Source organism: Schistocerca serialis, chromosome 3 (genome assembly GCF_023864345.2).
Source record: "Schistocerca serialis cubense isolate TAMUIC-IGC-003099 chromosome 3, iqSchSeri2.2, whole genome shotgun sequence".
Taxonomy (NCBI): domain Eukaryota; kingdom Metazoa; phylum Arthropoda; class Insecta; order Orthoptera; family Acrididae; genus Schistocerca; species Schistocerca serialis.
The window spans coordinates 240,758,153-240,781,587 of record NC_064640.1 but is presented as its reverse complement, the minus strand read 5'-3'; positions in this window follow the sequence as shown (position 1 = coordinate 240,781,587).

Sequence of the window (23,435 nt, the reverse complement as noted above, 5' to 3'; positions counted from 1 at the left end):
TATGTTGATTCTCTTATGGGATTGAAAGGGGGAGGGGGGAGGTAGTAGTGGTGGTGGTGGTGAATAAGATATTACATCTACATCCACACAGATACTCCGCAAGCCACCGTACGATGTGTGGCAGAGGGTACCCTGTACCACTACTAGTCATTTCCTTTCCTGTTCCACTCGCAAGTAGAATGAGGGAAAAACAACTATCTATATGCCTCCGCACGAGCCCTAATTTCTCTTATCTTCATGGTCCTTACACGAAATGTACTTTGGTGACAGCCGAATCATTCTGCAGGCAGTTCCTCTAAATTTTCTCAGTACTTTCCTCGAAAAGAACGTCGCCTTCCCTCCAAGGATTCCCAGTTCCCGCGTGTTGATCCAAACTGCCAGCAAGAAATCTAGTAGCCTCTGAACTGCTTCAATGTCTTCCCTTAATCCGACCTGGTGAGGATCCCAAACTCTCGATCAGTACTCAAGAATGGTTCGCACTAGTTTCCTATATGTGGTCTCCTTTACAGATGAACCACATTTTCCTAAAATTTTCCCAATAAATCGAAGTCGGCCATTCGCCTTCCATTTCATATCGCTTAGTGACGTTACGCCTAGATATTTAATCGACGTGACGTGAATAATGCTGTGCTCCAACTTTCTGGATTTGTTTTTCCTGCCGGCCGGGATGGCCGAGCGGTTCTAGGTGCTACAGTTTGGAACGGCGCGACCGCTATGGTGGCAGGTTCGAATCCTGTCTCGGGCATGGATGTGTGTGATGTCCTTAGGATAGTTAGATTTAAGTAGTTCTGAGTTCTAGGGGACTGATGACCTCAGAAGTTAAGTCCCATAGTGCTCAGAGCCATTTGAACCATTTGTTTTTCCTGCTCATATGCATTATATTATATTTTTCTGCATTTAGAGCTAACTGCCATTTATCACATCCACTATAAATTTTCTCTAACTGATCTTGTATCATCCTACAGCCACTCAACACCTTCCCGTACACCACAGCATCATCAGAAGACAGCCACAGATTGCTGCTCACTCTGTCCGTTAGATCATTTATGTATACAGAAAATAACAGCGGTTCTATCACAGTCCCCTTGTACACACCTGACGATACCCTTGTCTCTCGGAAACACTTCTCGTCGATGATAATGTACTGGGTTCTGTTACTTAAGAAGTCTTCGAGCCACTAATATATCTGGGAACCTATTCCGTACACTCATACCTTCGTTAACAGTCCGCAGTGTGGCACCGTGTCAAATGCTTTCGGAAACCGTCTTGACTCGTGGACAGAAACCTTTCTGTCTGAAGGAAATTCCAAGAATTCTGCAGCAAGCCGATGTTAATAATATTGGCCTGCTATTTTTTGGGTCAGTTCTTTTAACCTTTTCGTATTTAAAGAAGTAAATTGCGCTTTTTTCCACTCGCTTGTGATTTTGCCGTGGACGAGAAGTTCCCAATAAATGCAAGCCAAGTAAGGGACCGTTGTCGTAGAGTACTCTTTGTTAAAGCGAATTGGGATATCATCCGGAACAGACGACTTACTTGTTTTCAACTCTTTCAGTTGGTTCTCTACGTCAGGGATGTCTGTTAGTACGTCGTCCATACAGGAGTATGTGAGATCGTCAAACAACGGTATGTTTGGACTATTCTCCTGCGTGAACGAGTTCTTAAATGCCAAATTTAGAACTTCGGCTTTCATTTTGATGTCTTCTACTGCAAAACCGGACTGGTCGACGAATCACTCGGTTGAAGCCTTAGATAAGCTTAGCGATTTTACGTGGGACCAGGATTTTCTCTGGTTCTCAGAAAGGTCTTTTGCTAAGGTACGACGGCGGTAGTTGCTGCACGCTTTGCGCATCGATCTTCCTACAAACTCACGAATCTCTACTAACTTTTGCCTACTGTCATTTCCGCGTTCTCTTTTAAACCGAGAGTACGACAGCCTTTGTTTCCTCATCATTTTCCAAATTTCGTTGTTAAGCCTTTTCCACCCTAAATCCACTTACTCGGAACGTACAATTTACAGTCCGTTTAAACTTTACTTCTACTTTTCCTGTACGTTTATCATACTGGAACTAAATGATGTCAGCTCACTATCTAAACGGGACTCTAACAACTGCTTATCTGTTTTTCTAGGAGAAATAATCTCCCAGTCTTCTTCATTGACATATTAACTCTAGCACCAGTCGTCGCTATGGTGACATCATGATCACTAATCGCTGTCTCTGTACTGACGCCGTCGCTAAGGTCAGGACTGCTTGTCTAAAATATTTCCATTGGGTGTGGGTTCTCGAACTAGCTGCTCAAGACAGTTTCGGAAAAAGTAATTCGCAAAACTGTCTGTTTGCGCCTGTAATGAATCCACAGAGGTCCCAGGCTTTCCTCTCCTCCCACTAATATTGTGTAATATGGGTGTGTCCGCACTACTGGCGTAGACTTCCTTTGAATAATCTAGAACTGTTCCAGTGAATTGGGGTTGCTGGTAAAATCGTCCAACAATTAATATGATTACACCTAGACCTGTAATACACGACCAGATAACGTCACTGTTACACTTAAATTCGACCTTAATAGAAACAATACTTTTGTCAACTGCACTGAACACTCTTCCCCCTACGACATCTAGTCTGCCTTTCCGATATATTTTCTATCACTCGCTGAATACGTCAGGGCTTCCTGCTTCTGGTTTCAAGCAGTTATCGGCCCCTAGTATGTTCTGAGTTCGAGAAATTTCCTGGAGGGCAGTAAATCCGGGAAATTTATTACTATGCAAATGAAATCCCTCCAATGCTATTTGAGACAAAGACAGACTGTCTGTTTTCAACACTATATAATAAAACATATATAAGACACTTGTAAAAATACTACTCATCTACCGGCTTGAGCTGCCCCGTCCCTGTAACACAAAAGCCCCCCCCCCCCCCAAAATCAGTAGCGGTTTCTGTCACCCAATTTTGGTTGCTCCTCCAGCATACTTCCTCGATACTGCGCCACTCCGCTACTCTACTGCCCTCCTCTAGTGCTCGATACACTATTATTCCATTATCGTGTTACTCTGTTACTCCATTACTGACTTGATACTGTCCATGAATGACCATTAATACTCTTATTGAGGGCCTTTTCCCACTCGGATCAGGTTGCACACGACCTGCTTCGTTCTCTTTTTGGTACATTTCGTATATATGCGATCGACTTAATTTAAGTCTAATAGCTAAGAATCGTAGTTTGTTGCTTCCTATCACGAGCGTGACTTCGACCTTCGCCTTACTTGGCGATTTCATAAGTCGTAGCCACGTGCAGGCGCCTGGACCCACATTAAAGAGATAACTCGCTTCCAGCTGTGTCCAGAGCGTTATCTGTAACAAACACCTTGGTCACCCGCGTGGCTCTTCACGTGCGCACGTGCATGCCTGCCAGCAAGTTTCTTACAAATATGTTCCACCTCTTCCATGAATTTAACTATAATAGTCTCCGGTCATGACATTACAGAAAAAAATAAGAGTTTAGGTATCCAAAATGCTGAATTCTATGCAGATTATTGAAGATATTGATACTTGACGCCCCAATCACCCTTCTAGAGGGAAAACATTACAGTTTGAAAGAGAGGTTTTAATATGTTTCTTTGCGAAATGAACCAGCTACTGGCCGCAACAACTTCAGTAACGATAACGCTTGGGATTGGCAGGACTGCCGCTATATTGTGTGTTTGAACCATTAGGATCTCCAAACCCAATTTAAACTCGGAAACCAATTCTCACTGTCACTTGATGGTTCCTTCTTTACAAGGAGAAGTTTTTCAACATAAACTTCTCCCACATAAATTTTCTTGTGTCACTTTAAATACGCATCAACACGTTCACCGTGATAAATGCCAGTATTCAAGAAATACGTATTTCTTCTCCAAATATCCTTATTTCTTTAATTTTATCTATTGACCTATGTATTTAAGAAGTACATTTTGTTACGGTGTAAAGTCAGCACCGGCACGCAAGTGGGGAACGACAGAGAAGAGACTACTGTGAAAAGAGGTCAGCCAATCGCACTCTGACAGACCTCCCTCCAGGATGACAACGCGACAGCAGCGGCTCCTACGTGAAGAGGACATATACGACGAGCCCGATTTGTAACGGCCCACTTCCATAGCAGCCTCAACGTTAACTACACTACTAGCCATTAAAACTGCTACACCAAGAAGAAATGCAGATGATAAACGGGTATTCATTGGACAAATATATTATACGAGAACTGACATGTCATTACATTTCCACTCAATTTGGGTGCATAGATCCTGAGAAATCAGTACCCAGAACAACCACCTCTGGCCGTAACAACGGCCTTGATACGCCTGGGCATTGAATCAAACAGAGCTTGGATGGCGTGTACAGGTACAGCTGCTCATGCAGCTTCAACACGATACCACAGTTCATCAAGAGTAGTGACTGGCGTATTGTGACGAGCCAGTTGCTCGGCCACCATTGACGAGACGTTTTCAGTTGCTGAGAGAGCTGCAGAATGTGCTGGGCAGCACAGCAGTCGAATATTTTCTGTATCCAGAAAGGCCCGTAAAAGGCCTGCAACATGCGGTCGTGCATTATCCTCCTGAAATGTAGGGTTTCGCAGGGATCGAATAAAGGGTAGAGCCGAGTGTCGTAACACATCTGAAATGTAACGTCCACTGTTCAAAGTGCCGTCAATGTGAACAAGAGTTGAGCGAGACGCGTAACCTATGGCACCCCATACCATCACACCGGGTGATACGCCAGTATGGCGATGGCGAATACACACTTCCAATGTCCGTTCACCGCTATCTCGCCAAACACGGATGCGACCATCATGATGCTGTAAACAGAACCTGGATTCATCCGAAAAAATGACGTTTTGCCATTCGTGCACCCAGGTTCATCGTTGGGTATACCATCGCAGGCGCTCCCGTCCGTGATGCAGCGTCAAGGGTAACCGCAGCCATGGTCTCCGAGCTGATAGTCCATGCTGCTGCAAACATCGTCGAACTGTTCGTGCAGATGGTTGTTGTCTTGCAAACGTCCCCATCTGTTGACTCACGGATCGAGACGTGGCTGCACGATCCGTTACAGCCATGCGGATAAGACGCCTGTCATCTCGACTGCTAGTGATACGAGGTCGTTGGGACCCAGCACGGTGCTCCGTATTACCCTCCTGAACCCACCGATTTCATATTCTGCGAACAGTCATTGGATCTCGACCAACGCGAGCAGCAATGACGCGATACGATAAACCGTAATCGCGATAGGCTACAATCCGACCTTTATCAAAGTCGGAAACGTGAGAGTAGGCATTTCTCCTCCTTACACGAAGCATCACAACAACGTTTCACCAGGCAACGCCGGTCATTTGCTATTTGTGTAGAAATCGGTTGGAAACATTTATCATGTCAGCACGTTGTAGGTGTCGCCACCGGCGCCAACCTTGTGTGAATGCTCTGAAAAGCTAATCATTTGCACATCACAGCATCTTCTTCCTGTCGGTTAAATTTCGCGTCTGTAGCAAGTCATCTTGTTTGTGTAGCAATTTTAATGGCCAGTAGTGTACTTTGTTAGCCGACGCATCGTAGCCTCTTGATTAGTACTCTCTACCTAGCACACACTTATGTTTGTCTATTCTGAAGAAGACTATTTTGTATGTCGCCCTTTGCTTGCGACACATGTATCAACCTTAAGTATTTGTACTTGTCTTGTTGCAATAAAACTCATTAATACGAACTGTTTGTCTAACTAACAGAGTTATTTTATATATAATATGTAATTTACTTCTATGAACAGTTGCTGTAGCAGAAAATAACACAATCTGTACGTGTTTGTGCAAGGTAGAGTAATTGAGATAATATAGAAATACTTAAACTGCAAACCGTGGCAGCTAAGTACTCGAGGGAAGAGATTGGAAATTGTGGAACTGCTGAGGAACGAGGCTAATGTGATCGAATAAACGTAATGGAGCAAGAGAGCAAGAGGGGGATGGGGAGGGAGGGAGTGAGAGGGAAATGACGTGAGTGATTGAAAAAAATGAAAATAAGCAGAAGATGTAAGCCTTCGCTTCATAGTTTCGCAGAGAGAAATGGCCTTACTTGTCCAGTTTGAGGAATGGGATAGATGCGGTTTGTAGATATGGCAGAACAAAGTGCTTCAACTTTTTCTTAAATTCCACAGGATGTTAAATTGTAGATAGACTGAAAGATAACCTGTTCCAAATGCGTGCATAAAAAATGAAGAGGTTGTTTGAAAAGTGTTTAGTGTTATTGATGTTTATAGCTATGATGCTAGAAAACGGAGAACTTGTGTTGCGATTATGATGACGCGATAGGTACTTCAAAATGGCTCTGAGCACTATGGGACTTAACATCTATGGTCATCAGTCTCCTAGAACTTAGAACTACTTAAACCTAACTAACCTAAGGACATCACACAACACCCAGTCATCACGCGATAGGTACTTGATCTGGAATCCGAGGTTCTGAGAGGTCTGCAAACTGATGAAGCAGATGTAGTGTACAGCAGTCATCCCAATTGCGCGGATGTTGCAAACGTGACTGACAGAAGCGTTCATGGTTATATCTAACAGTCTAGAGTTATGGCTACACATGCTCTGTCATATTACAATGTTTGTAACTTTAATAGTGGCAACTATTTATTTACAGCTCGAACAAAATAGATACGAGTTTCAAAGTTTTACTGACCTTCAAAGCAGTCACCAGAATTGTGTATTGCCAGCGATGTGGAAGTCGTACGATACTCTTAACAGTGCCAGTTGTGTTGACAGTTCGAGCGGCGCGGTCTATTGTCCGACGAATTTGTAGCAGTTCTGAAGTGAATGCCGTGAAGTGTTTCCTTCACTTTAGAAATCGAATTGATTTCACGATGTCTTAAGTCAGGGGAGTGCAGTAGGTGGTATAGCACTTAACAGCACCATCAGTCAAACAAATCAGTAACAGTTTGCACTGTACGTGCTTGAGCATTGTCCTGCAAAATGATGGTCAGGTCCTGCAGAAAGTGTCTATGCTGTTAAATTTTGGAACACAACCTACGACCAGTTTAGGGCACAGCGACTGCAGGTTCCCTGGGTATAGCTGACGTGACGAGTTTGAGCACCCTTAGGCTGGTGCAAACACGCGAAACCGCCGTTTTACCATCTCTAGCGTGAGAAAGTTCCGGAATTTTATACTTCTAATGTTATCAACCGACCGTAGTAGTCAGCAGAATCGGCTCTGTGACGCTAAATCTGAGCCAATGAACGGCGAGACAGCAAATACAATGTACCAACCTCTGATTAATTAATTGGCATGCAGTAAGCGCTAGTTGAGGAGTATTGGCAGGCTTCCCCTGCGTTTTGGTGTATTCGGGGAAATTCTTGCTCGTCACTGTGGCGAAAGTTGCGAATTCTCCCCTCCAAATCGCCGGTTTTCGGGAGTGGAAAGGAACGTAGAAGACATTAAAAATGGCGTTTTAAATCTTATGGGACTTAACTGCTAAGGTCATCAGTCCCTAAGCTTACACACTACTTAACCTAAATTATCCTAAGGACAAACAAACACACCCATGCCCGAGGGACTACTCGAACCTCCGCCGGGACCAGCCGCACATTCCATGACTGCAGCGCCTTAGACCGCTCGGCTAATAGAAGAGATCAAGAGACGATCTGGAGACGCATGGCTGTGAGGTTATATAAAGAAAGAGGTGCCCGGTTGTAGCCCGGCGTACTTTGCTGAGTCTCGACTAAGTGACGCTTTTTATGGTTATTGCTGCCTTTGGTCTGAGCAGCTTACGATTTGCTTCTTCAGTGGTTTCACTTATTTGGATCTTCCATCCATTTTTAACTTGCGTTTGTGAGCTGCACAGATTTAGAAAGCCAATAGTGGTTCTGTATCAATTGTTCCATATAGTTTGAGGTACCTAACAGTTATTAATAGTACATTATGTGCCAATTGAGCTTCACTGAAGCACTCATTTTTTGTATTTTTGAATACATGAACATGTATTCCAGCGTTGAACTAACTTTGTTAATAAGTCAACTCCGATTTACATAAAATTTCGAGTTTAGCAAATTTATTTCGAGATCCACTATATACGTGAACTTCACTTCAGACATAAATACGTGGACTGATTTTTAATTTCTGTTTAAATAATTAATTGTAACTTATTTAATTGTGTTACAGACTTGAGGAAAATAAACTCATACATTAAAGTTAGGGATGTTTTCAGTTTTGTCCGACAACTCTCATAGTGAGGCATCCCTATTTAAAAACAAAAATATGAGGGGTTTCTTCTGCATAATTAAACTGTGCTTTCGCTGTGGAGGCGTTCCACTGTAAAACAGGTGCCCCTACTTGGAATATTTAATGTGTGCTGTATGAAATTTACTTCATTTTATATAAAAAATGATGAATGAGAATTGCTCTCCTTTGTATTTACCACAGTGTTTAGATTGTACAGAGTTTCAATTGCTGTAACTGGCACAGTTTGTTGGTTTAATGTTGTACAAGGAGTAACCTAGCTTCTATAGCGCTTCTGTGCTGAGTAGGTAACTGTGGTAGGCAGTTTGCACATTCAGCTGTTGAGCCCCAGCAAGTCACTGCACACACCCACAACAGGCAACAAAATTTCACTCAATAAACACAACTGTTTCTGTTCACTCTGCCACTCACTTTAAAAGTCGCTTTGTTGTTCCAATGGATGCTTTTGTACATCTTGGGATTGGCTTCTAACAGGATTGTGTACAACTCAAAGAATATTATACGCCTGTCCTAACCATCTAATAGGCCTGGACTAAAATAGGACAATTTGATTTCAATTTCAGCTTTCTCTATACCCTTTGTTGGATTGTCCTTGCCGTTTTACACTCCTCGGACACTTTTGTTTAAAATTTAGTTAGTGACTGCACAGAATATCACGCAACAACTTTAAGATTCTCTTCTGTAATAACAGACATTGGCCTACCTGAATGAGGAAGCTCCTGAAATCGCTAATTCAATTTGTGAATGCGTCGTTCAGATGGAAGTTGGAGTTTGGAAAACGTTCCAAAAACAAATCAAGAGCATTACTGTAATTCTGGTCAGGTTTCCACCATGTTTGTATAACATATAACGCTATTCTGTGGTTACCTTTCTGCTCATTGTTTCTCAGGTAACAACAAACATAGCCTCAAACTGTTAGTGTCAGCTGACTTACGGGTAGTATGCACTACTGAGTTTTGCAAATGACTGCCACATTGCTAGGTAAAACAAAGTCTTAAGATTGCTAGTGATAACTGGTTTGTGGACCGTCCTGTATATGTAGGTCCTTTTTTTTTTAAGCTTTAGCTTACAGCAATTAAATATCTCAAAAATACTTATCTTACGAAGAAATTGTTCCATGCGAAAAGCTAAATTTTCAAGAGGACATCCGTCTTTGCTAAAACTGGCCACATTTTAACCTCCCTCCTCACCCCGCTCCCAGTCATCCTACCCGCAGCCCCCAGACGCTACCCCCCACATTCCCCCCATGTCCACATTTTATTGTCAAAAGGGGTCCCAGCATTTTTATTGCAGATTCAGATTCTGTACTAAAAAATATCTATATTTCACAAGATACAGTTTTTTTCAGTGTGGGAGGTGGCACTGTAATCAACAAACTTCAAGTTTTATGATGTTTACAGTTAAGAACTGATCCATATGATTTTAGATTACATTTACAATAAGACTGTTAGCCTTTTTGTTTTGAAAAGTTGATAGTTTTGTTAAGAATTAATTTAGTTTTCCAAATTTGATTGAACAGTCAAACGTTTACACTTAGACATTTAAACCATGGCAAATAACATGCTTTTAACGTAGCGTAGTTTTCTGTTCCCTTCGGGATTGGGTTCTGTGAGTCCCCACACCATCGGGGTGCTTGATTTCGGTGAGTCCCCGTGAATGTCACCACCACGGCGATCGATTTCGATGTGTACTTAACCTCTAACCGCCGTAACTCTCGCCCCGGCCGCTACGCGGCTACCGGCGGAATAAAACCCACAACCATTGCAAGGAAAAATCTGCATAATAATAGTGGCAGACGCATCTGTCGTGGATACATACATACCGAGTGAACTCCCATACGCACGCCTCACTGCTCAGCACCCCACCATGTGGGACGCTCCACCACAGCGCCGGAGCTTTTATAATCATGAACACTGACCGAACGACTCGGCACCACACCTCGAGGGAGATTTTTTTCTGGCATATCTGAAATAAAGAATGTATTATCTGCAGAAGTAAAAATTGAAATAATTTTGATTTATCGCGAGGCTGCGAGAAATCTGAACGCTAATTGCCGGCCGTGGTGGACGAGCGGTTCTAGGCGCTTCAGTCTGGAACCACGCGACCGCTAAGGTCGCAGGTTCGAATCCTGCCTCGGGCATGGATGTGTGTGATGTCACTAGGTTAGTTAGGTTTAAGTAGTTCTAACAATAAGTTCTAGGGGACTGATGACCTCAGATGTTAAGTCCCATAGTGCTCAGAGCCATTTGAACCATTTTTTTTAACGCTAATCGGAAATTTGTGGTAAGTTCTATGGGACCAAACTGCTGAGGTCATCGGTCCCTAGGCTTATATACTACTTAATCTGACTTAAACTAACTTACGCTAAGGACAACACACACATCCATCCCCGAGGGAGGACTCGATCCTCAGACGGGGGGAAGCCATGCGAACTGTGGCAAGGCGCCCTGGACCGCACGGCTACCCCGCGCGGCTCTGAACGCTACTTTTGCTCTATCTGCCGAACTTTTTGCTGATACGCCACGATCTCGTACGACTATTTATCGTTTTGTAAAACAATTTACTACCTGAAAAAAGAACTCGTAGAGCAACTGTTACAGGAACAGCAACAGTAAAATTGCAATACTAGTTGCAGTGGATCATAATCCACGTGCTAGTACCCGACAAATATCTCACCAGTCGCGAATTGCTTACACAAAATGTCACTAACACCATCCCTACCATACCTCTACGTATCAATAACTTCATGAGAATGATTTTCAGAATCGAATGGGGTTTCGCAATGAGGTACTAATGCAATTATAAAGATACTGCAATTGGTTCAAATGGTTCAAATGGCTCTTTGCACTATGGGACTAAACTTCTAAGGTCATCAGTCATCTAGAACTTAGAGCTAATTAAACCTAATTCACCTAAGGACATCACACACAACCATGCCCGAGGCAGGATTCGAACCTGCGACCGTAGCGGTCGCGCGGTTCCAGATTGTAGCGCCTAGAACCGCTCGGCCACCCCGGCCGGCTATACTGCAATTCTTTTGTCGAGTAATAATCTCTGACGAGTCAACTTCTACCAATCATGACGAAGTTAATCGTCATAACATGCATTACTGAAGTGTTGAAAACCAGTACTGGATACGTGAAGTTGATCATCAGCGTTCTTGGTCTATTAACGTTTGATGCGGTGTCATAGGCGAAAAACTAATCGACCTTTCGTTTATAGAAATCACACTGTAAGCAGAAATACTTTGGAACTTATTGCAAGATGAGTTACCGATTCATTTGGAAGATGTACCACTCGTAGTGCGGCAGAAAATGTAGTTTCAACATGATAGATGTCCGGCATATTATTCCTCAATAGCCCAAGAAGCATGAAATGGAGATTTCAGTAGTCGCTGGTTCGATAGAGGTGGTCCGGCAAAGTGGCCTTCCAGATCGACTGACGTTACGTCAGCGGATTTTTTCTTCTGGAATCACCTAGCAAACAAAGTATATGCAGAAGTACCAACTACTCGACAGAACATGACAGAACACATCAGAAATATTTAAGCAAATATCACACTAAACATGCTTTTAAGATGTGCACATGAATTCCAAACACGAATTAGTAAATGTATCGGAATGGGGAGTCGTCATTCTGAGCAATTGTTGTGAGGGACTCACCGAAATCAAGGACCCCGATGGCAAGAGGCAAGATAACTCACCGAAGTAAAGCACCCAGATGGCGAGACATAAGAGGACCCCGAAAAGCAAGCACTCCAACGGGAAAAAACAACTATTACGTCCAACTCATTGTCTCTAGATCACGCTAAATGTGCTTTATCAAACAGACATCTAAATGTCCAAACGAAAAGTTTTCCTGTAAAATCGAATTTGCAAAACTAAATTAAATTTTTAACAAAAATATCAACAGTTAGAGTAAAAAGTTTATACTTTTATCGCAAATGTAACGTAAAACCAACTGAGTTTGTTCCTAATCGCAAAAGCTGGAAAGATTGAATTTTGTAGATCATAGCGCCATTATAACATGTTTCGGGTAAGCCCTAGGATTAGAACTTGAATTTTCAGTAAAAATACCGGTTCCCATTTGAAAACAAAATGTTGAAGGTGTCAAGTCTTAGAACAGGCAGCTATCCCCTTTGAAAATATTAACTTTTCATTTGTAACGGTTTTTTCGTACGATGGGTATTTTTCGAGATATTTAGTTTTTCCAAACACTCTCCATATAAATAAGGTAAAAGGTGGAGAACTAGAAATTAAATAATAATAATAAATCAAGTGACTAATATGAGGAATAAAACTGACAGTAGCTTTGCCTTTTCCTTCGGTTATTTTAGATAATCTCCGGAAAAATCTGCACGAGGAAAAACGCATCCGTGGATTTGTTTCGAACGAAAAGGCGCATGTCTGGGTACAATCATGGTGCCGTAGGCAATCGCAAACATTTTTCACTGAAAGTACTGACCGTCTTGTGCCACAGTGGGATAAGTGTATTTATAGTCATGGTGATTACTTCTGAAATAATAAACAGTTAACTTACTTTCTTTCCCACCTGTCTTGTTTTCATTTGACTGTCCCTCATATCAAAAAGAACAGCGTACAGCGTTTGGAGTCATTTACTATTAATTTGAATCAAATTTCTATGTTAATTGTAAAGAATACTGGAAAGAGTATTTAACTAGAAGTTAACGTATGCTGTGGTGGAGATTTTGTTTAATTGTTAAATCGCCAGAGATCAAGCGGCGGTAGTTCCACAAAAAAAATTTTATAGGGAAGAAAGGATTGTGCTACATAGGAGCTTTGGTTCAGCACGTGTGAAAATAAAACCTACCTAACCTACAGCCGTAAAATAAAATCCTGATCTATTCATTTAGTAGCTGTTTTGTCTATATAATAAACCATTAATGGTATGCCAAGGAAGTTTGAATCCATATTTTCATAAAATCAACAGTAGTACTTAATAAAAATCTAACTCGAGGGAGAAGAGAGAAAGTACAAAGATAAAATACAGTTTTTAACGAGGCTTTCGGTTAAAAATAATTAAGAAACGCAGCCAGATTCTTAAAATTCGACGGTATGCGCTAAGGGATGAATGATGCCTTGGTAAAAGAAAATATTGAGTCACGTAAAATAGAATCATATCCTCACAATATATCAGTGATATATCTTAGAAAGTTGAACATTCTCCCATTCATAGTATCTCTGAACAGCTAGTTAGTAGGTCTTAGTCACCTTCACTCGTGGGATAACAAAACAAAGCAGAGTTATCCAAATTTTCGTTCTATTTTAAAAGGGGAAAGTTTTATCGTCACACTACTATGCGATATAGTATACGACATTGAAACAGTAGGGCAACTATATAAACCAAAGTATTTGCGATTTATAATAACCGAATCAGAGATGCCAGTTGTTCCGATGTCATTAAAATACTATACGTGATCTTTGCCCGTATACAATAAATATCCTTTTGCTTTCCATGAAAGCCCATAAAGGGCATGGTTAAGAAAATTGGAGAGAGGTCAGTTTCAGCTCATAGGCATTTTAGCATATCAATACGATACTATCACCAAGTCTGACCGACTAATTGTTACTACGTGTATATGCGATAATTGTGCACTGTTACGTGGGAAAATCTTATTAAACTGTGCCATGGCTTACCACGGACCATTATCACACACACACGGCAATAAATGGAAGTACCAGACACTATTCTTTCGAAACAGAGTAGATTCGCCGCGGCTTTGTCGGCAGTTACATTCAGTATCATTTTGTTTCGGAGGGCCACGTATTTATCGCTGTAAGAGATCGTAAATTAGACCTAAGCTCAGCTGATAGCTTAAAGAACTCTGGCATAAGGAAAAGTCAGTTTCCAAATACGTTGATGAGGACTAACTTTAAATTCATGTCATTCGATGCCATCAATCCACTGCTATTTATGGACCGAGTTTGACATAAACCTGGAAGGAATTGCTGAGCGTTCTTTGTAAACAGGCGGGAGAGTAATGGCGGTCTAAAAGCAATCTGAGTCGTAAGATACAAACATCCATTGCCTGAGGCAGTTATAAGGAAGAAACTCAAGTGAATACACAAATAATATCAGAAAAATGAAGGAACTGTCCTGGAATTTTTAAACTTTGTTACTAAAAGAGTTCTGTTACAATGTCACAAATGAAAAATTAATGAAGACGAAAGTAATGCACATCTGTTCAATAAATTTTAGGACGGACACATAAAAAGAATGAGAAGCTGAGACTCTAGCAGTGAGCTATGAAACTCTTCTCTACAACTCTAAAAACGGGAGACACTTTCTCTACTGCATAAGAGAAAACGGTACTTGAACCCCTTCAGATTTGTAAAGGGATTCGTTAAAGCTGCACTAACGATGACTTAGACAAACACTCTTTTATAAAATGAATGTTGAAACTTTATGTTTAAATTTTACGCAATATATGAGCCACTTGTCGAAATCGTTGTAACATTGACGCAGATATCCACATGGAACATATACTGAGGATCTATAGCAGATTTAAGGAGGACTTACCACTAAACGTGTGCTACTGCTGACAATGTACGCTGGGGCTAAAATTTCATTTTGCCCTATACAGATATTTGCCATCGACTGCATACTGTTGATCTGCAAGTCAGGCGATACGTACAGTGTTTTCCGCTCACCCGATAGCAGCAATGGACATTGTTAACATGAAGTCAGAGCCACCTTCAGCGAACCATGGATCAGTAATCCCTCTCTGATCCTGACGATTTACTGTTCAGTTCAGAGTGACTCGACATGAACGATACTCTACAGGGAACAGGGAACTCCTTTGGAAATAGGTATCTCCTATGGATTGTATCAATATATCAGGTTGTCTCAAAAACGCACTGGCTATGGTACAAGAGTGACTCCTGTGTAACCAATTCCAAGATTACAGAGAGCTCGATGGCCTTAGTTCCTGCCAGTACAATTATAGAATATGCACATTAGATGACGACGCTATTAATGAGACGTTATGTTTAGTACATACTTGTTCGCTGGAAAATGTAACTGGATGTTGGTGTACTACTGACAACGTATACTGACATGTTAAATTAGCTCCGACGCTTCAAAATTGGATAGCCAACTCCTTCTGCTATGCAGCTTCAAAAATTATAACGATGTTTATGCCGAACAGTGGAATGAGGATGAAAACAGACCAAAAGTAAATGATTCGAGCAGTCTTTTGGTACATACATAAACGATTTTGAAAACGATGCGTGAACCGAAACTATGTGATCTCTCTGGTGTGCTCGGAGTGACTGATTAATTGTATGTTTCCGGCTGTTCTACTGAGCTGTCCTCTCCATTTTATGCACAATACTTCCTGAACTCGCTGAGTCCAGGCAGCGAAGCCACACAACAGCAGGACTCGCAGCTTAATAAGGGGAGTCGAAATATAGTGCATAAAATGGAAACAACAACTCGGTAGGACATCAGGATGCACGCAATTAAACTGAAATCATATTCATACCACGAATGAGGCATATTTCAATAATCGGTATACAAGTTATTTGATTTAAGTAATTAAGTATTCTGTGTTGTCCTCATGCGCTGCAACCAGAACCTCTGAACACAGTGGCACTGACTGGAGAAGGCCTGAGTATTCTACAGTGTCGGTGTCAACAAACTGGTCTCTCCTTGAGAGAAATGTGTTCATCACTAGGGTGACTAAGTTGGGAATAAGTGTGTAGACATAAAGAATAAAGATGTGGAATGTTATTAAAGCTTGTTTTATTTAATAAGCTGTGCGAGTTTTCACATAAAAAATTCCAAGGTATTGCTTTTCAGCACGCCCTCGTAAATTCCCTTACCCTCATTTAAAATACAGATCAGGTCAGCCTATAGACTGGCTGCTGCCCTCTCGGTATTATATAAAGGGCACTTGATAGAAATATCCCTTACCTTCACTAGAAACAGCCGGCCGGTGTGGCCGTGCGGTTGTAGGCGCTTCAGTCTGGAACCGCGTGACCGGTACGGTCGCAGGTTCGAATCCTGCCTCGGGCATGGATGTGTGTGATGTCCTTAGGTTAGTTACGTTTAAGTAGTTCTAAGTCTAGGGGACTGATGACCACAGATGTTAAGTCCCATAGTACTCAGAGCCATTTTTCACTAGAAACTTCGCAGCATGGTCGGTCCTCACGTCGCACTTGAGTCACAGCGTGCGGTCCGGATGCCTCCTTGGGTGCGGCACCTGCCATTTTATTTCTCCGGCTCTCCCGAAGGCTGCCTAGAGAGCATATAGTCCACATTAACAAACATCATAAATGATTTCTTTAGTCCAAGTATTTTCTCAGAGTACTTAAGCATGCACGAGATGTGCCCTTAAAAAGTAAAGGTAATGCGAAGGGTATTGAAACCTTCACGCAGGGTTCACTATTGTCTGCATTCTCAAAGACATTTGAATCAGTCATGGGTTACATGCATTAATACAATCTCTATAACGAGGTACATTTTGGTTTCCGAAGTGGGAGAAATACAATATCGCCCATTAAGGATTCACGAAATTGGTACTTCAAGCGCCTGACAAGGATGACTGTCTTATACTTGTCCAAGGATCCTGACTCTGTTCCCTGTTAAGTTTAGATTAGGTTAGATTCAGTTTTCCTACCATAGGCCTAAAAAATTAGATGATTCTCGTGGGTGTGGAACATGTCAGAAAGTATAATATAAAAAAATGAAACATTTGAATATAATACTTACTATCCTGATCATTTGTCAGGAGATTGTCGAAATAGGTGAATACAATGCGCTAATCTGGACCAGCTAATATTTACAGAATTAACACGCTGTCAGAATGGAACATTGTTATGCACTATTCATAAATTTATCATATAAAATACCTATTCTTTACTGTTGTGACCAAGTGCTGTCAAAACTGAAATCTAACAGACACTTTTACTTAAGCTGGCTTAACAGTCTCTGTTAAAATTTTCATCTATAGAGTATAAGGAGATACCTATCGAAAAGTATTTCAAACTCTGTTCAAACCGAGATTTATCTGAAACCAAGTCTTTAATGGTTGCTAACAATTCATTGAAATGTGTATTCCTGAATATCGGACCCTTTTTTGGACCAAGGTAAGTGATTTTAGATCTTTATGTAGAGTGTTCTAATTCCTGGTATTGATACTATGCATTGAGCTATTGGTTGGAAATGAAGATATATTACTTGCAACAAATTTCATTCAGGAATAAATATACTGAGAAACAGTGATGAGAATACTAAGTTCCTTGAACAGCTTTCTACACGATGTTCGTGAATTTACACCACAAATGATTCTCATTACACGCTTTTGCACCCTAAAAACTTTTGCTCCGTTTGATGAGTTATCCCAGAATATGATCCTGTATGACATAATAGAGTGAAAGTAAGCAAAGTATACAAGTTTTTTATATTTGTATCTCCTACATCTGGCATCATTCTCACTACAAATACAGACTTGTTTAGGTGCTTAAGCAATTCTGTGGTATGCCCTCCCCAACTGACTTTATTACCGAGTTGTAATTTCAGAAATTTAACACAGTCAACCTCTTCTATCTGCATGTCTTCATACACTCCTGGAAATGGAAAAAAGAACACATTGACACCGGTGTGTCAGACCCACCATACTTGCTCCGGACACTGCGAGAGGGCTGTACAAGCAATGATCACACGCACGGCACAGCGGACACACCAGGAACCGCGGTGTTGGCCGTCGAATGGCGCTAGCTGCGCAGCATTTGTGCACCGCCGCCGTCAGTGTCAGCCAGTTTGCCGTGGCATACGGAGCTCCATCGCAGTCTTTAACACTGGTAGCATGCCGCGACAGAGTGGACGTGAACTGTATGTGCAGTTGACGGACTTTGAGCGAGGGCGTATAGTGGGCATGCGGGAGGCCGGGTGGACGCACCGCCGAATTGCTCAACACGTGGGGCGTGAGGTCTCCACAGTACTTCGATGTTGTCGCCAGTGGCCGGCGGAAGGTGCACGTGCCCGTCGACCTGGGACCGGACCGCAGCGACGCACGGATGCACGCCAAGACCGTAGGATCCTACGCAGTGCCTTAGGGGACCGCACCGCCACTTCCCAGCAAATTAGGGACACTGTTGCTCCTGGGGTATCGGCGAGGACCATTCGCAACCGTCTCCATGAAGCTGGGCTATGGTCCCGCATACCGTTAGGCCGTCTTCCGCTCACGCCCCAACATCGTGCAGCCCGCCTCCAGTGGTGTCGCGACAGGCGTGAATGGAGGGATGAATGGAGATGTGTCGTCTTCAGCGATGAGAGTCGCTTCTGCCTTGGTGCCAATGATGGTCGTATGCATGTTTGGCGCCGTGCAGGTGAGCGCCACAATCAGGACTGCATACGACCGAGGCACGCAGGGCCAACACCCGGCATCATGGTGTGGGGAGCGATCTCCTACACTGGCCGTACACCACTGGTGATCGTCGAGGGGACACTGAATAGTGCACGGTACATTCAAACCGTCATCGAACCCATCGTTCTACCATTCCTAGACCGGCAAGGGAACTTGCTGTTCCAACAGGACAATGCACGTCCGCATGTATCCCGTGCCACCCAACGTGCTCTAGAAGGTGTAAGTCAACTACCCTGGCCAGCAAGATCTCCGGATCTGTCCCCCATTGAGCATGTTTGGGACTGGATGAAGCGTCGTCTCGCGCGGTCTGCACGTCCAGCACGAACGCTGGTCCAACTGAGGCGCCAGGTGGAAATGGCATGGCAAGCCGTTCCACAGGACTACATCCAGCATCTCTACGATCGTCTCCATGGGAGAATAGCAGCCTGCATTGTGGCGAAAGGCTGATATACACTGTACTAGTGCCGACATTGTGCATGCTCTGTTGCCTGTGTCTATGTGCCTGTGGTTCTGTCAGTGTGATCATGTGATGTATCTGACCCCAGGAATGTGTCAATAAAGTTTCCCCTTCCTGGGACAATGAATTCACGGTGTTCTTATTTCAATTTCCAGGAGTGTATGTTATACACATGCTGGAAGGAAATCTCTGACAGGTTCTGAACTGTATGTAGTGGGTCTCCTCAAGTTTAATGACAGTGAATTAGCTTTAAACCATTTGTTAATATCAGTGGAAATTTGATTAGCAGCTATTTCTAAATCTGTACTTGACTTGCTACTTATTGCAACGTTTGTATCATCTGTAAACAGAAAAACGTAGCATCTGGCAATGTAGCAGACGAGAGGTCATTAATGTACACAAGAAAAAGCAATGGATCCAAATGGAGCCTTGAACACCACATGTAATTAATTTCCAATCAGATGAAGACTGACTGCTTACTGCACAGGTATTTTGCAACGACACCTTTTGTTTCCTGTTATATAGATACGACCCAAACCATTTCGCAGCATAATATTCTAATTTGCTTAAGAGAATGCTGTGTTTCACACAGTCAAAGGCTTTTGACAGGTCACAGAAAATGCCAGTAACCTCTAATTTATTATGTAATGAAGTAAGTACATTCTCACTGTAAGTGTAAATAGCTTTCTCTATATCAGAACCCTTAAGAAATCCAAACTGTGATTTGGACAATATATTATTTTCAGTCAGATGCTTAAGGAGACGCTTGAACACTAGCTTTTCAAATATTTTTGAGAAAGCCGGCAAAAGTTAAATTGGTCGATAGTTTGATGGTATTCCCCTTCTTTTAAAGAGTCTTAACTTCAGCATATTTTAAACAGTGTGGAAATGTTCCGCTGATAGAAGATTGATTAAACAAATAACTTAAGATAGAACTCAACTCTCATGAGCATTCTTTGATTAACTTCGTTGATATGTTTTCATACCCACTGGAATACTTAGATTTTGAGGATTTTACGATGGATGCTACTTCGTTGGGAGACGTGAGTGTCATTTCCATTTTACTCAAGCTATTTTTAAAGACTGGTTCAGATACTCCATTGCACTGTCCACTGAAACTGATACCCCCAAGCTGTCAGTAACAGAAATGAACTACCTGTTTAAGAGGTATGCTAAACTACATGCATTTTTTACCAAAGTCTCATTTATTTTTAGAGCTATCTGTTCCTCTTCCTTTTCCCCACCTGTCTCTGTCTTCACTATATCCCATGCAGTCTTTATTTTGTTGGCTGATGTAATTAACTTTATCTCATAATCAAGCTACTTCGATTTCTTGATTACTTGCTTCAATATCTTACAGTATTCTTTGTAATGCATTCAATTCTAACATCAAAACTGTTCCTAGATAGTAGACACAGTCTCCTTTTTGTCCCACATGATATCTTTATTCCTTGTGTAATCCATGGTTTACTTTTTGACTTCTGTGTGATTTGACTTACCTTTAGGGGAAAACAATTTTCAAAAGAGGAGGTAACTTTATTAATGAATGCTTTGTATTTTCCATTTGAGTCAGAAGTATTGTAAACATCAATCCAATTCATATCTCTGAGCAATTTCCTGAATTTCTCAATTTTTTACTTATTTATTACCCTCCTGTACTCAGATTTAATATATTTTTTATCCTGACAAGTTTCAAAATTTAACACAAGATGCTGCATGTCATGAACAGATAGCCAATTTACTATTGGTTTTGTGATATGACTTTTTTCCCTAGATTTGTCTACAAAGATATTATCAATAGCAGTTTCAGAGCATTTGCATATCCTATCTGCAAAGTTCACAGTAGGAACTAAATTGAATGATAGTGTTACTGACTGCAATAGGTGTTCACTGACAGATCTTTCCAATAAATCCACATTAAAATCGCCAGCAACCACTATTTCTTTGTTTTTTACTATGAAATGGGACAACAAAGCTTCTAGATTTTTTATGAGTAGGTTAAAATTTCCTGAAGGTGATCTGTATATACGTACTATTATAAAGGACTTATTATGAAATACTACTTGTAATGCACAAGCTTGTAAGTGCTGCTCTGAGCAAAATTTATTGATATCACTATTCTTCAACTCAAAACAGTTTCTGACAAATGTGGCAACTCCTCCTTTCTTCTCTATTTTCTCTACAGAAGTAAGAAGCTAACTTGAATCCTTTAACATTAAACATATCTATACTAGTGGTCACATGATGTTCAGAGAGGCATATTATATGAACTGGTTTGCTCAACTCTAATTCTTCGACACAAATAAGCAACTCATTAAGTTTACCCCTTAATCTTCAGATATTCTGATGCAATAAGGAAAACTTATTTTGTGCACTGACTGAATTACAACTGGACTTAACAATTTTTGAGTTTTTCTAGTTTCATTCAGAGGCTGCGTGCATGAATTGTGTACATCAAAATTTGCTTTCTGGCTGCCTGTTTTATCAATTTGAATGTCCTTTTCAGTCTGTTTCTGAACATCTTCTGTTTCTGCCCTCCTTACCCTAAAAAACTGATGATCTGTCACTTGCAACCACTGGTACTTTACCACTTGTGAGAGTTCCCCCCCCCCCCCCCCCTTTAAGTTATTTGCTATTAGCCCAGACACTTTCTGATAGAGTCAACAGGAACGACACTGATATGAGACCCCATACCTGATACAAGGAGCCGTTGCATCTCTAAATTAACTCTCCTAACAGAAGAATTTAAATGAGGCTGGTCATGCAGCCTTAGGACAGACAAAAGCCCAACACCAGTATGTCTCTTTGCTGAAACTACTAAACAAGCTAGAAAAAATGGTTCAAATGGCTCTAAGCACTATGGGACTTAACAGCTGAGGTCATCAGTCCCCTAGAACTTAGAACTACTTAAACCTAACTAACCTAAGGACATCACATACATCCATGATCGAGGCAGAATTCGAACCTGCGACAGTAGCGGTCGCGCTGTTCCAGACTAAAGCGCCTAGAACCGCTCGGCGACACCTTCCGGCTAAACAAGCTAGAAGAGCTAGATGTAATAGATATAGCAAACGAGTGAATTCAGTCCTACTGTAAAACAGGGTGCGGAAGACAGTAATATTAACACACTTGCTGATGATAAATTTTTAGTAAAACGGTTGTCAGACAAGAAACATATAAACATAGGAATTAATCATGGCAGTGTATTGGATCCCGTTCTGTTAATACACATAATGACTTTAAAGACAGTATAAGACATCGAGAAAAAGTTCTCTTTGGTGATGACAACAACAATATGGTCACTAATAAAGACTCCAACTCTTATTAGAGAAAGCAAGTTTAATCTCTAGGGTGTTTGCCATTGGGCTGCATGTAATAACTTAACAGTGAACATAAAGAAATTAAAAGGCTTGCAGTTCAGTATAAAGAGGGAACACGTTAAGCGCAGGTGTAACAAGCACAAGGTTTTCAGCGGTGAATGTTGATTGTCAGTTAACGTGGAAAGAGCACATAAAGATATTTCAAAAAGAATGTCATCTGCATGTTTTGCTCTTAGGGTTCGATCATCTGTTTGTAACAGCCAGTGTCTTTTGGTGACATGCTATTCTTAAGTACACACAGCTCTTTTCTGGGGACCGGAGACAAAAACATGGATACAATTTTTAAACTGCAGAAAAGGGCCGTAATTAGGACTATAACAGCTATAAATAGTAGTCGGACTTATTGCAGTGAACTGCTTAAAAAAATGGGTATCCATACTGCAAAAAGTGAGTGCATGGACCAATCTGTTGCGCATATCGGGGAGAACATTACTAAGTATTTCACTAATAGTCATATACAGAATCGCGGAACAAGAATCAGTTGGGACTTACGTTTATCAAGGAAACACAAACACTCAAAACAGTGTTTTCTATCAGGGCATAAAACTGTATAATAAATTGCCAAAGGAGATGAAACAGATTAGTAAAATACTTATGTTTAAAGAGGCTGTTAAAATGTTCTTCATTACTAATGCATACTACACACTCAAAGATTACTTGGAGCATTCAGAGTAGTGATTAATAATGAAAGGAATGATTACATCACTTTCTCACATTATCATACAGTAATGGTTTTGCAAGAAAATCATTTGCCAAGATTTATAATCAATGATAGTAATATCTTGTCATTCTCCTGAATTCAGTATCTCGCTCATCACGAAGGGACGCTGATTCAGTTTGTCAGGTGGAGTGAGGGAACGACATGAAAACGGAACTGGGAAACAGTGGAATGTTCACCGCCTTTGAGTCAGTTATCCAAATGGACTGGAGTTAGTGCAAGGGGTACAGCAGCAG